The following is a 14,781-nucleotide window of genomic DNA, read 5'->3' on the forward strand; positions in this document are numbered from 1 at the left end:
GCACCGGCCTGCTTCAGGTCCCCCGCACTTCCCTCCCCACCATTGGCGGTCGGGCATTCAGCATCTCTGCCTCCACCCTCTGGAGCTCTATCCTGCAATCCCTCCTCCTCACACCCCCCACCCCCCTCTTGGCTCCTTTAAGTCCTGTCTAAAGACCTTCCTCTTCGACCGTGCCTTCGGCCACCCTCCCACCCTCACCCCCTTTGCCCTCCCCAACCCCCAGCTTGGGTCCCAAACCCCTGATTGTCCAGCGCCCCGGGACGTCTTTCTGAGAGAATAATGTGTTGTTGTTGCTTGTGGCACATTCCTGTTAGCAAATTTTTGCTTCAAAGTAAATCCTGTGAAACACTTTGAGACGTTTCATTAAATATTCTTTGCCTAAAATAAGGGAAGGGTCCTCTATTGTACGGAACCCACCTACCCATCCACTCTCCCACCCTCCCTCCCTCCTCTCTGTGAGGTGGCTCAAGTCTTGACCAGACCTATGAGATGGATTCATGGATAGTAGAATGAAAAGCGTTTGATGCAATGTCACAACAACAACAATCATAATCCTCGCATTTGACACAGCGTCTTATCACCTCTTCGAGACGTCTCAAAGCGCTTCACAGGATATACTGTAAAGTGAATTGACTGTATATTTTGTGGGCGAAACTCGGCAGCCAATTGCGCACAGCAGCGTTCCCCACAAACAGCCGTGGATTGAGTGACCCGATATTTTATTATTATTTTATTTAGTTCGCTTTGGAAGGGATTATTATCCCCGTTAAGAAAAACATGCGCCAATCCACTTAACAATTCCCGAAATCTCGAGAATGCATCGGATTCCTTGGGAATAGTTCTGTAAGTTAAAGAACACTTGCACTGATTGCGAGGCAGGATCTTATTTTAACGACAGACATCGAGGGACAATTTGACACATTTAAAACAGCGTAAACTGAAGACTGTGTAATAAAGTGGTATTAACTTGCTTAATTCATTACTTAAATATCTCCCACTTGCAATTATGGCCCTTGGCGAGGATTAATGTTCCCCCCGCACTGCCTTACTGTGAATTGAGAGCAGAATAAATCTCTGATGAGCCGTGTTCGTGAACGCACGCTTGGGTCAAATCATGGCAGGGTTGAAAATTGTGACGTGTGCTGTGTTAATTAGCACTTCGTCGTGAAACGTGAGCAACACTTTCAGTCAACGGCTAAAGGCGTCGGAAGGTCCCCTTGTGTGACATTACCCCTCGCTTCACGAACTACTATGACCCTTTCTCCCTCCCTCCTCTCAACATCCTGTAGCTCAGTGGTTAGAGCACCCGCCTCGCAAGCGAGAGGACCCGGGTTTGATTCCCGGGCGGGGGGCGAAACACTGGCCAAGTTTCCGTACTCCACACGCCTCTGTTTACCCGGCAGCAAGTAGGAACACGGTTGTTAGCGGATTGGCGGATCGCTTTTCCGGGGGTAATAATTCCTTCAAAGAATAACAATAATAATGAATTGGTCACTCAATCCACGACTGTTTGCGGGGGACGCTGCTGTGCGCAATTGGCTGCCGCGTTTCGCCCGCAAAATACACAGTCACTACACGCTACAGTGCATTCCGTGAAGTGCTTTGAGCACGTCTCGAAGACGTGATCAGGCGCTGCATCAAAATGCAAGGATTATGATTATCATTAGCTATCCACCGGCAAAGTGCCTCCAGTGACTCTTAAGACTGAGAACTAGTGAGGAAATTCACAATGAATGACACAGAGATCGATAAGCAGTGGGAGTCACTTAATTAGCTGCTTGAAACACCCGCCCTGTGGAATGATATTAACTCCGGTATTTCCTTGAATAACCAACTAACTGGCTGCTTAATAAGCAGAACATGCATTTCAGACTTTAGACACCTCGTAAAGGAATGTGTTGCAACCTTCCCACCACCAGTCATTGACGGTTTTGTCTTCACGAGTCGAGGTACACAGATGAGATAATTGATGAATAATCCTTGCGTTGGTGCCGGCGCTCTTCTTTCATGTCGGGAGGACGTCTCGAGCTGCTCGGCAGATTAATAACGATAATAATAGCCTTTGCATATGACGGAGCACCCGATCGCCGTAAAGTGCAGCGGCTGTGTATTGTTGTGTGCCGACGAGGCAGGCAATTTGCACGCAGCGATGCCCCGCAAACAGTGATCACTTGAGATAGAAGGTAATTAAAGACAGATAGCAAATGTTGCCGGGATCCATCGAGCGAAGGGAAAGTCAACAAACCTGAATGTCCCAACACGTCAGAGCTATCTGCTCTTGTGGTTGTGCAATAATCTACCCTTTCAGCGCCCCAAAAGACCACCCAGCCACCCACCCACCCATCCACCCACCCTCACCACGCACTACTGGTGCCATGGTGATAGGCAGTGGGAAAAAGCTACCAATTATCTGATCGGGTATGATATCAATCCTTCTGAAAATCCCCCCCCACCATTTCCAACCGTCTTTCCGTTACAGTATCCGGTTGCTCCTCAATGACTGGGCCACTCCTTAAACGGTGGCGTGCAGCTTTCTGTCCTTGAAATAGCCATGATAATAACCCTCGCGTTTGACACAGCGCCTGATCGCGTCTTCGAGAAGTCTCGAGGCGCTCTGCGGGATATACCGCGAAGCGGATCGACGGCGTGTTGCGTGGGCGAAACCCGCCAGCCGATTGCGCCGGGCGGCGTTCCCCACAAACAGCCGGGTGTATATAAATGCTTGTTGAGATTATTTATATATACACCACACATATATAAAAATGCTTATTTCGCTCACAAAATACCCAGTCAATTCGCTTTGCAGTATATTCTGTGAAGCGCTTTCAGACGTCTCGAAGGCGTGACGAGGCGCTGTATCAAACGCGAGGATTATTATAATTATTACAGTGATTATTTGTATCTACAAATGTTTATTGTGATTATATATATGTGTGTGTGTGTTTATTGTGAGACTCTCTCTCACTGGTGCCAGTTCCGATGTGCTGTTCCATCCAACAAAAGCTTGAAACCAACAGGTTCACCTCAAACCCTCTGGTTAGCACTTGCGGGAAACCTGCTGATTGTGGCTGGCAGGTGTCCAGAGTCTGCCCTCCGCTCCCTCCTCTCCTCTCCCCTCTCCTCTGCCCTCCCTCCTCTCGTCTCCCCTCTCCTCTGCCCTCCCTCCTCTCCTCTCCCCTCTCCTCTGCCCTCTCCCCTCTCTCCTCTCCTGTCTCTCCTCTCCCCCTTCTCCTTTCTCTCCTCTCTCCCTTCTCCTTTCTCTCCTCTCCCCTCTCTCCTCTCCTCTCCCCTTCTCCTTTCTCTCCTCTCTCCTCCACCCCTCTCCTCTTTCCACTGCCTTCTCCCCTATCCTCCTCCGCCCCCTCTCCCCCTTCTTCCCTCGCTCCCTACCCCTCTCTCCACTCTCTGCTCCCCTCCCCTCTCTCCTCTTTCTCCTCTCCCCTCGCTCCTCTCTTCTCTCGCCTCATCCCTCTCCCCCAGCTCTCTCCTCTCCCTTTCTTCTCCGCTCCCCCGTCTCCCCTCTCTCTCCTCTCCCCTCTCCTCTCCTCTTGCCTCTGCCCTCTCTCCTCTCTCTTTTCCCCTCTCCTCTCTCCCATCTTCCCTCCCCTCTCTTCTCTCCTCTCCCTCCTCCTCTCCCTCTTCTCCTCTCCCCTCTGCCCTCTTTTCTCCCTTTTCTCTCTCTCTCTCTCTCTCTCTCCTCCCAGCTCCCAATGTGCTGACTCCAGGCACTCATCGCCGCTCGAACCCATCGACAAGGGAAGAGCCAGGCGGATCGATGAGAGCCTGGGCTCGATAAAGAGACTTTTGTTTCAATTACCAGTGGGTCTTCGTTTACTAGAAAAAAAAATACCAGCAATAAATTTTAATTGAGCTTCTCTGCACTGAGGAGCGCTAACGATTAAATGACAGGTGATCGGTACTGAAATTCCTCTCCATCGAGTGAGCGAGCGAGGGGAGCGAGTGGGGATGAAAAAAAATATTGTCGCACGACAAAGGGAACGACAAATTGCCTTTCCTCGCGGATGTAATTGCTTCGCTTGTTCCAGAACGTTCCGGGAAAGGCAATTAAAAGAATCGGAAAGAAAGAAAGAAAAACACAACCATAACAAAAAAAAAGATGTTTTTTCCCGAGTGGTCCAGATGATGCTCTCAGCGGCAGTTGTTGGCGTGAGTGTGTGTGTGTGTGTGTGTGTGTGTGTGGGTGGAGGGGGTGGGGAGTGTTGGGGGAAAGTCGGAGGTGTTTGATGGATTAAATCGAGGTCTCGTCTGTGCCTTTTCAGTTGGAGGGAGTCCTGCAGCTCAGTGGTTAGAGCACTCGCCTCCCAAGTGAGAGGACCCGGGTTCGATTCCCGGGCAGGGGGCGAACTCTTAGGCAAGTTTCCTTATTCCACACGCTGTTTACTCTTCGCAGCAAGTAGGAACACGGTCGTTAGTCGATTGACGGATCGCTTTCCAGGGGGTAATAATCCCTTCCAAAATAAAATGTAAGTGAATAATGACGTGTCGTTCAACCCACGACTGTCTGTGGGACACTGCTGTGAGCAATTGGCTGCCGTGTTTCACCCACAAAACACACGGTCAATCCACGTTCCATAATATCCCCGAAACGCTTTAAAACATCTCAATAATCTCACAAGGCGCTATATCAAGTGCAAGGTTAATTATTGCTCTAATCCAGGACATTACAGGACAGAATGAGGCGATTCAACCCATTATCTAGCAACTCCCCCACTGGAGCTCTCTACTCTAACCCCATTCCCTGCTCTCTCTCTCTCTCCTCTCTCTCTCCCCATCGTGTCTGTGCTGGTGTTCGCTTCCCCCACTGGAGCTCTCTACTCTAACCCCATTCCCTGCTCTCTCGCTCTCCTCATCGTGTCTGTGCTGGTTCTCGCTCCCCCACTGGAGCTCTCTACTCTAACCCCATTCCCTGCTCTCTCTCTCTCTCTCTCTCTCTCTCTCCCCATCATGTCGGTGCTGGGGCTCGTTCCCCCACTGGAGCTCTCTACTCTAACCCCATTCCCCTGCGTGTTCCAGAGTTTCGGGACGTAGCAGCTGTAAGCGCAGCAGCACCAACAACAACAACTTGGATTTATATCGCGCCCTCCACGACAGACAGCAGCGACCTGCGAAGGTGGAGCGGGGTGGGGGTGGTGGAGGGTGGGGGGAGGGGGGCGCGAGGGACGAGCATCTCTAAGAGGCATAGAGATGCACAGAGTTTTAAAAAGGAATTGGTAAAATAAACCCAGTACAATAGTATTGGACGCACCAAAGACAAAAGAATAAGAGGACAATTTCAGGACAGACACTAAAGCATTTTTTGAACCTGGGTTCGATTCCCGACCAGGGCAAAACTTTGGGAAAGTTTCCTTACTCCGCACACCCACGCCTCTGTTTCCCCAGCAGTAAGAAGGAACCCGGTTGTTAGTCGATTGGCGGATCGCTTTTCCGGGGGTTAATAATTCCTTCAAGACAAATTAAAATAATTTGGTCACTCAATCCACACTCAATCCGGGACAGTGCTGTGCGCAACTGGCTGCCGCGTTTCGCCCACAAAATAGATTCACTATACGGTACATCGCGTGAAGCGCTTTGAGACGTCTCGAAGACGTGATAAGGCGCTATGTCAAAGGCAGGGATTATTATTATTATTGATGACTGGAACAGGGTTACCAGGAAGTGTGATTGAAGCAAAGAGCGTGGGATTCGATTTAAAATGCTGCTTGATGCTGGGTCACAGACAGCACTGTACAGCACATCCTACAAAACGCTTTGGGTTGTCCTCCTGACATGAAATCTAAACTCTTGTCAGATCATTGACTTGAGCTGTGCACAGTTCGGCTCCACTCATTAAGCTTGGCAAATTTATCACAATGCGCTTATAAATAGCCCTGATTCAATTGTAAATTATAAATAAGATTGCATAATAAGCATGTGATTAAATTGCACCACAGTGTTATTTCTAAGCGCACAGCAAAACTGCTAGAGTTGGTGACCTGAGCAGAAACGGCATCAAAATCCACATTAAAGAGGCGCAAGAGGCTGGTGCGGAGACACACCGGAGAAGGGAAAGCTCAGGGGAGGTCAAATTAACATATTCAAGATAACAGTGCATGATAATAATGCTCACAACTCATACAAACCTAGAACGCTGCATTGTCTCAAAGTGTTTCACAAGTAATTGCTGTCTATAACTAGAATCATAGAATCATAGAATCGTACAGCACAAAAAGAGGCCATTCGGCCCATCGAGTCTCTTTCAAAGGTCACTGTGCAGTGACTGTAAATTTGTAGGCGGACGCAGCAACTGATTGGAGCGCAGCGAGGTTCGAACCACTGAGCTACACCTCGCCATCGTTACGTTTGCGGGGACGCTGCTGCGCGCGATTGGCTGCCGCGTTTCGCCCACCAAACGTACAGTCAATTCACTTTACAGCGTAACCTGTGAGGCGCTTTGAGCCGTCTCGAGGACGCGACGAGGCGCCGTATCAAATACGAGGATTATTATTGTTGTGGTTGTATGCGCTCTTCCCATCGTTGCGCTGATGATCTGTCGCTTGCGCGTTGGAAGATGAGAGACTCACACAGAGAGCTTGAGACGATTGCTTTCAGTGTGCGGGTAATTAGTTTCGCCAGGTTTCATTGTCAGGCCGCACACTGAGTGTTACACGGTGCCTTGCAGAGCCACACCACTGCTTAGGTAAATGGGTTTGCGCTCTGTCCGTGGGAGGGAGGCAGGGAAGGAAGGAAGGAAGGAAGGAAGGAAGGAAAGGGAAGCAATGGCTGCAACAGGACCGCACTGTCACTATCAGCAGTAAGCCTGACTGCCCGACTCCCCGAAGAGAGAAGGTAATTAAGGTGATTGCAATCTGATTCTGTGCAGCCGTGAGTGTGAAAGAAGAAGCCCTAAGCTGTCAGACAAAGGAGAGACCGAGGAGAATAATAATAATAATAATAATAATGCTAATAATTCTTGCATTTGATACAGCGCCTTTTCACGTCTTCGAGACGTCTCAAAGTGCTTCACGTGATACACTGCAAAGTGAATCGACTGTATGTTTTGTGGGCCAAACGCGGCAGCCAATCGCGCACAGCGGCGTCTCCACAAACAGCCGTGGGTTGAATTTATTATTATTATTATAATTATTTTTCGAAAAAAAAGTGGAAGTGATTATTACCCCCGGAAAAGCGAACCGCCGGGTTCTTACTTACTGCTGGGTAAACAGAGGCGTGTGTGTGTGTGTGGAGTAGGGAAACTTGCCCAACGTTTCACCCTGCCCCCCGCCCCCCAGGAATGAACCCACGTCCACTCGCTTGCGAGGCGAGCGCCTCTGACCACTGAGCTACAAGACCCCACGCCCCTCAAGCAAGGTAGCGTCCCAGAGCGCTGAGGACGCCGCCTCCGACGTATGCCTCCCTCTCTATTGCACAACAACAATAATAATCCTTGCATTTGATACAGCGCCTTATCGCGTCTTCGAGACGTCTCAAAGCGCTTCACGGGACACGCTGTGAAGGTGCTGTGACTGTGCGTGTCTTGTGGGCGAAACGCAGCAGCCAGTATTCACCCGAGCTGCACTCGGGAGAGAATCAGCCCGGACCGCGAGGCGCTGAGTGCCTGACGTTACGTTGAGGGGGGAAGCGGACAGCTCAATTGCTGTGTTGACCTGCCACGAGCCTCTCCTAACCACACACCGAAGGTTGTGTTTAAGAGCCGAGTAACTGAAGGGGCCACATTATGTTTCCCTGCCCTTGTTTTCCAGACATCGACCTTCCTCGACTCTCACTGACAAGCAGAGAATGGAAGACAAATCGGGTTAGCTTCGCTCTGTTCTTACGCACAGCAGCCACTCTCCCCCTTTCCTGTTACTCAACACCCACCACCTTCCCCCCTCCTCCACCTCGCTCTCCCCCACCTCGCTCTCCACCCCCCACCCGCCCCCCCCCCGCCCCCCACATCCCTCGCCTCCGCCTCCCACCACCACCAAACCAGTCAAGACATTGTTCTTCGTATGAAAATTAACTTGAGAGCTCTCAATTGTCGCCCAGCGCCTCTGGGCTGGTTGCTTGGTCTCAGGAGGAACCGGGTCTATTAGCTTCCATTATCTGAATGTCTGAGGTTAAGCTTCTCAAAGGCAGGAGCTCGTGCCCAGGGTCTGAGATCTGATCGGCTGCTTAATTGCACTCAGGCCTGGTTTGAAAACAAGCGCGCCTGGGGCTAGACACGGGAACGCCCACCCCCTCCCGCCCCTTCTCCAGCCAGAGACAGACAGCTAGACAGACAGACAACCAGACACAGACACAGAGACAGACAGACAACCAGACACAGACACAGAGACAGACAGACAACTAGACACAGACAGACACAGAGACAGACAGACAGACAGATAGACAGACAGACACACACACAGAGACAGACAGACAACTAGACACAGACAGACAGACAGACAGAGAGCGACTTGAAGATTATTATTCGCTGCACTTGACTGTAATCCTACACGACGTGTTGCTCAGCGCTTTTGGAGGCTGCTGCGCTCGAAGCCGCTGCCGAAACCCAGTCCCGCTTGACAGAGCTTCTCTGCAAAACGCTTTGAGATACTATCGGTCTCCACATCGAACGCAGCGATTAGTGGGTCCTGGACGCGATCCCACGTGAAGGGCGTCTTACAAAGCCCTGTAGCCTCAGCGGTTAGAGCGCTCGCCTCGCAAGCGAGAGGACCCGGGTTCGATTCCCGGACAGGACAAAACGTTGGACAAGTTTCCTTCCTCTGCACACACACACACACACCTGCCCAGCGGTAAGTAAGAGCTCGGCTGTTAGTCGATTGGGGGATCACTTTTCCGGGGGCGATAAAAAAAATCTGGTCACTCAATCCACGGCTGTTTGTGGCGACGCTGCTGTGCGCAATCGGCTGCCGCGTTTCGCACGTGAAACAGTCCATTCAAAGCGCCTTGAGATGTCTGGAAGACCTGACAAGATTATTATTATATCATTATTATCATATCAATTGCAAGGATCAGTATTGCATTATTATAAATGCGACCGTTTTGTGGTCTCTCCGACGTGTGTTCCTTTGCGAGCGGCGCAGTGTTAAACCGCGTCGAAAATAAAACGGTGAGGCGAGGCAGTCGCGTCTGAACAAGTTTACGGTGTCGGTGTCGCTCGTTACGACCTTGGCTGCTGTTGTGGAGATTGTCTGCGGTTACGACATTAATCCACTGAAAACACTTAGCGACGTACACCTCTCCCACCGAAGTTATCGCGTCAAGTGACAGACAGAAGAGCGCTGCTTGAGGACGCATAATGCAATGATATTAGATTCACCGGCTTCTCCCCGAGCGAACAGACCCGGAATACTAAATTACCATCCAGGCAGGACAACAATCCCCTGAATTTCACCCGGTTTTAGCTGTGAGACCGTTTAATAATAATACTACTAATAATAATGATCGTCGCATTCGATACAGCGCCTTATCGCGTCTTCGAGATGCCTCAAAGCGCTTCACAGGATACGCTGTGAAGTGAACGTCTGGCAGTAGCCTCCACGCTGCCTCTAGCCCCCCCGCCACCCCAAAATGCTCCCTACCCTGCAACGCTCCCGCTCTGTCCTCCTCTCTCGCCTCCATCCTTCCTATCCCCGCTTGACCGTCCCCACACACTCCGGGCCTGGGAATCCTCCGTTGGGCTCACTGTGGCCTCCACAGATCGACTGCCCCATTCCCCACTATCACCAAATCGAGTGGGTGGCCATGGACGTGGGTGGCAGAGTGGATGTGGAGGGAGAGGTTGTGAGAGGAGAGGGGAGAGAGGAGATCAGAGTGGACCCAACCTCTCCTCCCTCGTCCACATTCCCACCCTCCCTGCCAATACCTCCATCAACCCCTTCCCCTCTCACACGTTCCCCTGGCAACTGCCCCTTCCCCGTCGCCGGCCTACAAAATGTCCGCTCGCTCCACGATAAGGCTCTGACCATCAGTGACCTCATCGTTGATGACAATATCGACATCGTTGGCCCTCACTGAAACCTGGATCATCCCAGGCGTCACCTTCCCCCCCCTCACTGAGGCCACACCACCCGGCTATACATCCCACCGTACCCTATGTCCCAACCACCACGGTTATAGTGTGGCCCTCATCTCCAGGACCTCACTCGCTCTATCCCCTTTAGTCCTCTGGCTCAATCCCCTCATTCGGGCACCTTATACTCTACCATCCCTCCAATCTTTCCTTCGAAATTCTTCTCATTTACCACCTCCCTAAAACCTCCCTCATCTTCACCTCTGATGTCTCCACCCTCTCCTAGTTTCCCTCTGCCTTGGTTCTGAACGCCTCCTCATCCTCGGCGACTTCAACCTTCGCTTCACCCCCCACTCCTGCTCTGTCTCCTCGGCCTTCTCCTCTCTCCCTCTCCTCTCACAACCTGTCCCACCACATCCACTCCGCCACCCACGTTCATGGCCACCCACTCGATTTGGTGATTAGCCGGAGACTCAGTGTCTCGGACATCAAAATCACAGACAAAGCCATCTCCGATCATCATTCCATTTCCTTTCATTCCTCAATCCCCCTCCCCACCGCCCCTGGAAAAAAATCTCCCCGCAATCCCTCTCTGCTGCCCTGGAGCCATCTGAACTCCCCCTCCCTCTGTCCTACTTCCCGTACTGATTTATCTTCCTCGCTCGCTCTCCTCCACAACTCCCTCTCCACCACTCTTGATGCCCTTGCCCCCCTCACTTCTCGAACTGCCACCTACTCATGAACCTCACCCTGGTACACCAGCCACCTCCGATCCCTCAAGGATCAGGTGTGGGCCGCCCGCCGAACATACCTGGCTCAAATCTGATCTAACGGTCCACCGGCAGATCTGGTTGGGCCATATCAAAACGTACTGCTCCGCCTTCGCCTCCAGCAAATCATCCTCCTACTCCAAGATAATCTTGAAGGTGAAGGACAACGCCTGGCTCCTATTCGCCACCACCAACCGGCAACCTCCATCCACCCTCTCACCCCTCGCCCATTCTCTCCTCAAACTCTGTCAATGAGGAGGATCTGGATTTCCTCGGGGACAAAATTGAGGGGATCCAATCAGCTGCCTCTGCCCTCCCAACTGTCACTCTTTCCACCCCCCCATCTCCCCACCCACACTCCGATCCCTACTCATCCCTCCCTCCACATCTTCAAACATGTCTCCCACTCCCCTCTGATCACCACCATATCCAGCATGAAACACACCGCCTGCTCCCTTGACCCCATCCCCGCCCCTCTCTTTATCTTCCAGCTCTACATCCTCACCGCTCTACTCTCCGACACCGTTGAATCTGGCACCGTTCCAATGCCCCTAAAAACCGCTATGATCACCCGTATCCTGGTAAAACCTTCCCTGGACCCATCCCTGCTTTCTAACTACCGGCCCTATCTCCAACCTCCCTTTTCTTTCCAAGGTCCTTGAAAGAGTATTCGCTTCCCAACTTCACTCCTTCGTTTCCTCCATTCGGGTTTCCGTGTTGCTCTCAAGGTCAAGGTGACAAGCGAAATCCTGTGACCAGGGCTCCCTCTGCCTCCTCGTCCTCCTCGACCTCTATGCTACCTTCGATATCATGAACCACTCTATCCTCCTCCACCACCTCTCCTTTCACCTCAACCTTTAAGGTTCTGTCCTTGAATGGTTCAGGTCTTATTTCTCATGCCGTCTGTTTCTCTTCTAGTCCCCGCACAGTCTTGTGGTGTTTTAGGGCTCTGTCCTTGGTCCCCTCCTCTTCAACCTTTACATGCTCCCCCTTGGTGACATCATCCGCAGACATGGGTTCAACTTCCACATGTACGCGGATGACATCCAACTCTATCTCACTGCCTCCACCTTCAATCCCAGGACACCTGACGTCCTGACAGACTGTCTGTCTGACATCAAGTCCTGGATGAGAGCCAACTTTCTGCAGCTGAACGTCAGCAAGACTGAGGCCCTCCTCTTAGGCTCGCGCTAACGCCTCCGCACCTCAGTTACTGGCAGAATCAGCATCCACGATTGCACACTCCATCTCACCGAGCCAGTCAGAAATCTGGGCATCTTGTTCGAACCTCCCCCAAATCCGTGGCATGACCCGCTCTGCCTTCCCCCAGCTCCGCAACTTTGCCCAACTCCCACACTGCCTCACCCCTTAGGCCACCGAAACCATCATACACGCATTTGTCACCTCAAGGCTCAACTTTGGATACTCCCTCCTTGACGGCTTCCCCAGTTCTTCCCTTCACAAGCTGCAGATCATCCAGAACTCTGCAGCTCGTGTCCTCTCCCGCACCAGGCTCCGTGACCCCATCACCCCCACCCTCGCCCGGCTCCACTGCTCCCCATCCCCCAGAGGATAGAGTTCAAAATTCTCGTCCTCACTTTCAAGGCCCTCCACGGTCTTTCCCCTCCTACCTCTCTGACCTGCTGATCCCCATCAACCTGTCCGCTCCCTCCTTTCAGCAGGCTCCAGCCTAATCCAGGGCTCGCGCCCGACCTGCCTTACCATCGGCAGTTGGACCTTCAGCCTCTCTGCCTCCACCTTTTGGAACTCCATCCCACAATCCTTCGCCACGCTTCAAGACCTTCCCTTTCGACCGTGCCTTCAGCCACCTTCCTACCCCGTCTGCCCTCCCTCATCCCAACCTTGCCCCCCCACCACCCCACGCTCGGGTTTTGATCTCCAACTGTTCAGCGCCTTGGGACGTCCTCTCGACATGAAAGACCCTTTACAAATGTAATTTTGTTGTTGTTTTTATGTACTTTGCGGGCAAAACACAGCGACCAATTGTCAGCAGCGGTCAGAGCGCTCGTCTCGCAAGCGAGAGGACCCGGATTCGATTCCCGGGCAGAGCGAAACCTCAGGCAAGTTTCCTTACTCCACACACACACACCTCTATTTACCTAGCAGTAACAGGGACCCACTTGTTAATCGATTGGCAGATCAATTTCCGGGGCTAATAATCCCTTCCAAAAAATAATAATGGGGTGACTCAATTCACGACCGTTTATGGGACACTGCTGTGCGCAATTGGCTGCCGTGTTTCACCCGCGAAATATACAGTCGCTGCACTTTAAGTGTATCCTGCGAAGCGCTTTGTGACGTCTCAATGATGCGATAAAGCGCTGTATCAAATGCAAGGGTTATTATTGTTGTATTGTTATTGGTGGCGTCTTTCGGATGAGATGTTCAACCAAAGTCTGTTTCCGTTCAGGTGGATGTTAAAGGTCCAGTGGGGCTATCCCAGGGTTCCCACCCACCCCAAAACAAATTGGTCAGTCATTTTGTGGCCGTTTGTGGGCCGTTATTCTGCTTCGTTTGCCTACAAATACACAGTCGCTCTATTTCGCAGTAGATCCTGTGAGGTGCTTTGAAGGGGTGCTATATCAAATCCAAGAATTAGTATTCTTATTGTTATTCTTATCCGTTGGATCACTTTGTTAATATCATGAAATCATAGAACCATATAGAATATCACAGCACAGAAGGAGGCTCTTTGGAAGAGCTGATCAATCAGTCCCCACTCCGCCCGCTCTTTCCCCCATGTCCTTGCAAGATTGTTCCTCTTCAAGTACCTAACCGATTCGCTTTTGAAAGTCGTCACTCAAACTGATTCCACCACCTTTTCAGGCTGGCCTTTCCAGGCCCTACAACGACTCTCCGTGCAAAACAAAATGATATCGCGCGAAAAGTGCTGTGCAAATTATTATTGTTGATTTAATTCATTTTGGAGAAGGGTGGGAAATGGGAATGAAGCGGAGGAGAGGGAGGGAGGGAGGGAGGGAGATGGCCGAAAGCACAGTTAAAGAGGACGTCACTAACAAGAGGTTTTGAAACATGGCTGAGTGCTACTCCTCAGTAACTTCCTCTTAACCTCTAAGGACGACTCGAGCAAAAAGAACTCATAATACTCATCCACCCCCACACACTTCACTAATCAAAGCTGGGGCTTGAATACTCTTCAAATAAACACACACACGCGCGCGCGCGCAAACACACACATACACACAAACATACGCACATGCGTACGCACGCATGCGGACACACACAAGTACAGACACGCGCACACATACAGACACACATACAGGCACACGTACAGATTCATATACGGACACGTGGAGTCCTTGCGCTTGAATCAACAACTCTACCATCGAAACATCTCAAAGCGCTTCACCGGGAATTGCTTTCATACGTAATGACTGTGTTTTTGTAGGCGAACGTAGCAGCTAATTTGTGCACAGCAACGTCCCACTACCTGGAGTCCTGTAGCTTACTGGTTAGCGAACTCGCCTCGCAAGCGAGAGGACCTGGGTTCTATTCCTGGGGCAGGGCGAAACGTTAGGCAATTTTCCTCACTCCACACCCCTCTGTTTACCTAACAGGAAATAGGAACCCTGGTGTTAGTCGATTAGCGGATCACTTTTCCCGGGGATAATAGTACCTTCAAAAATAAATAAATAAATAAATAATACTCATTTGGTCACTCAATCCACGGCTGCTGTGCGCAATTGGCTGCCGCATTTCGCCCACAAAATATACGGTCAATTCACTTGACGGTGTATCCTGTGAAGAGCTTTGAGACGTCTCGAAGACGTGATAAGGCGCTGTACCAAATCCATTATTATTAACTGATCTCTCGGGATTGTAGTTGACTGGGACACCGAGAGGAACTCACGTCCTCACAGTGTCACAGGATTGTGAACGTCCACCGGAACACGGCTGACGGGACTTTCAGTTTAATTGAGGTCTCGTCGCCAGGACTGCGCTTACGATAATACA

General features: G+C 51.2%; 1 protein-coding gene and 1 non-coding gene across 2 annotated transcripts in view; one reads left to right on the forward strand and one right to left on the reverse strand.

Moving 5' to 3' along the window:
* LOC103189793 (neural cell adhesion molecule 2) overlaps positions 1 to 14,781 on the reverse strand; it is a 274,085-nt gene that overhangs the window by 155,480 nt on the left and 103,824 nt on the right.
* trnag-ccc lies at positions 4,290 to 4,363 on the forward strand. The gene has a single exon. It is a non-coding gene; the product is annotated as a tRNA-Gly (tRNA).

The sequence above is a fragment of the Callorhinchus milii genome, unplaced genomic scaffold, assembly GCF_018977255.1.
Source record: "Callorhinchus milii isolate IMCB2004 unplaced genomic scaffold, IMCB_Cmil_1.0 Scaffold4, whole genome shotgun sequence".
NCBI lineage: Eukaryota > Metazoa > Chordata > Chondrichthyes > Chimaeriformes > Callorhinchidae > Callorhinchus > Callorhinchus milii.